The following is a 2,917-nucleotide window of genomic DNA, read 5'->3' on the forward strand; positions in this document are numbered from 1 at the left end:
GGAAGAGGATGCCAGTTTCTCAGGAGCTGGTACCCTGTGTTTTCCCCAATATACCAAAGGGCCAGACCTCATCTCCTTGGATTTCCAGTCGTTTGACTTCCTTGACCCCAAAATATTTTCATCTCTCCTCCAAGCTGCTTTGAGTCCTCTTCAGGACACAAACCAGGAGGCTTTTCAGCCTGGCTCTGGCCAGGGACACAAACCAGGAGGCTTTTCAGCCTGGCTCTGGTCAGGGACACAAACCAGGAGATGTTTCAGCCTGGCTGTACTCAGTGACACAAACCAGGAGATGTTTCAGCCTGGCTGTACTCAGTGACACAAACCAGGAGATGTTTCAGCCTGGCTCTGGCCAGGGACACAAACCAGGAGGCTTTTCAGCCTGGCTCTGGCCAGGGACACAAACCAGGAGGCTTTTCAGCCTGGCTCTGGTCAGGGACACAAACCAGGAGATGTTTCAGCCTGGCTCTGGTCAGGGACACAAACCAGGAGATGTTTCAGCCTGGCTCTGGTCAGGGACACAAACCAGGAGATGTTTCAGCCTGGCTCTGGTCAGGGACACAAACCAGGAGATGTTTCAGTCTGTGTCCAGTCATCTCCACTGGCCACGGGAATACTGCAAAGCCACCCTCGTGCCAACGCTGCCCAGATGAGGGTGTTGGTGAGGGTTTATTGCTCAGAGGGCTCTGTTTGCAGCCCCTCAGCTGTCTGGGCCGTGAAGCCACTGCTGGCCCTGGCCACTCCAGCAGCAAACACATCTGATGCCAGAATCATTTGTCTGAGATCCTGTAAGCCTGTGCTGGGAAGAAGCAGCTCCTCCCTCCCTCCTCCCTGCCTGAGGCATCTGTTCTGCAGATCCCATGTCCTGCTCTGGGCAGTGGTACCTGCACTTTGTCCTGGTGACAAAGCTCTCCAGGTTATTCAATAATGCTGCTCAACCAGCATCAGGCTCAGCTTTCACTGGGCCCTTCTGGTTCACAGGGATGCTCCAGTGCTGCTTCCTTGTGGAATCACAGAAGGTTTGGGTTGGAAGGGATTTTAAGGATCATTCTGTCCCACCCCTGCCACGGGCAGGGACACCTTCCACCAGCCCAGGGTGCTCCAAGCCCCGTCCAACCTGGCCTGGGACACTTCCAGGGATCCAGGGGCAGCCACAGCTTCTCTGCCCAACCTGTGCCAGGGCCTGCCCACCCTCCCAGCCAGCAATTCCTTCCCAATCTCCCACCTAAACCAACCCTCGTTCAGGGAGGGTCTCACACACAGGGGTGTCCAGTGCCCTGTCCCAGGCCTGGATGGAGCATCACACCTGCAGTAGCTGCTCCCTCATCTCCCCAGCTCTGCCCCAGCCCTGCTCTGCTGCCCCCAGCCCCCAAGAGCAGTGGCAGCTGCAGCTTCCACACCAGTGTTCAGGAGAGTCTGTGCTGTTCTGGCCATTTCTGGGGTGTACCTGTGACCACGGGGATGGAACAGCACATTCCAGCTGGTGCTACTCAGGTGGGACCTGCTGGCACACTGCTGTCTCCTTTGTGCTTGGTTGGCACGAAAGGCTGACAGAGTTTTAGTTTGTGCAATTAACTAGTTCAGTAATTTGTAAACTGAATATTCCCTGACTCCCGAGGTGGGACTGCTTCTGTAAACAGGGTTCGAGTCGTACCCAAATACCTGCCAAAAAATGTCATGCAGTGTCTATTATCTTATTATAGACCATTGCTTCTGTGTTAAATGTCTTTCAGGTGCTGAAAGGACCATAAATTTTCCCATTAAGTTTGGAAAACACTGGTCTATTTTTTTTTTTTTATTCATTCACAAGAAGAAGTTCCTCCAGAGAGGAGAGGAACCAATCCTTACCTTCCTGGTGGTGTTTGCATCCTCTTCATGCACAAGCATGAAGGGAGCAGGCTGGAGCTGTGAGCAGGGACTTGCAGGTCCTCACAGGTGACAGGGCTGGCAGGTACCACCCTGCGTGTCTGCAGCTTGTCTGAGGTTGGTTTAACTGAGGAAGAGCCAGATAATTAGCACTGCTGTAATTACCCTAAACAAGGAAGCCAGTGGAGGTTGCAGGTGTGTGACTGGCAGGTCTTGACCACACTGTTCACTAAATCTGGGATGTCTGGAATTGCTGCAGCAGCTCATTAACTCCACCAGAGACAAAGCCCACTTAGAAGTATTAGCAGTGCTGCACAGCAGCTTTTCTCGGTAGATTCTTTCATATTCCACCTTGATTTGGCTAAAATTTGAACTTGGCTCGGAGCTTGGCACTATCTTTAAAAATACCAGCACAAGAGCAGGTTAAATGTAAAAATGTCCCTCCCCAGCTCAGCTGGATGACTGGCCTGGCCCTGCCCGCACCTACAGGACCTGCAGATACTGATTCTGTCCCACAAGCAACTCCTCCACCCGCCAAAAGGACCTGCAGGGAAATATTTATCACCCTAATCTGGGGCTCCAGGGACTGAATCACCACGGAGGAGCTGCTGCCTGGGAACAGCCGGGAATAGAAACAGTAAACAACGACAGCACTTCTTGCACTGCAGGGGTGGGTCTGTCCCAGCACCCAGAGTGCCAAACACATTCCACACAGGGGGATATTTTATCTCTGAGCTGCTGGAGCCAGTCCAGAGGGGGCCACGGAGATGCTCCCAGGGCTGGATCCCTCTGCTCTGGAGCCAGGCTGGGACAGCTGGGGGGGCTCACCTGGAGAAGAGAAGGATCCAGGGAGACCTGAGAGCCCCTTGCAGGGCCTAAAGGGGCTCCAGGAGAGCTGGAGAGGGACTGGGGACAAGGCATGGAGGGACAGGACACAGGGAATGGCTTCCCACTGCCAGAGGGCAGGGAGAGATGGGAGATTGGGAAGGAATTGCTGGCTGGGAGGGTGGGCAGGCCCTGGCACAGGTTGGGCAGAGAAGCTGTGGCTGCCCCT

Source organism: Empidonax traillii, unplaced genomic scaffold (assembly GCF_003031625.1).
Source record: "Empidonax traillii isolate 1590-97213 ecotype Southwest subspecies unplaced genomic scaffold, ASM303162v1 scaffold3663:size11733, whole genome shotgun sequence".
In the NCBI taxonomy this organism is placed as follows: domain Eukaryota; kingdom Metazoa; phylum Chordata; class Aves; order Passeriformes; family Tyrannidae; genus Empidonax; species Empidonax traillii.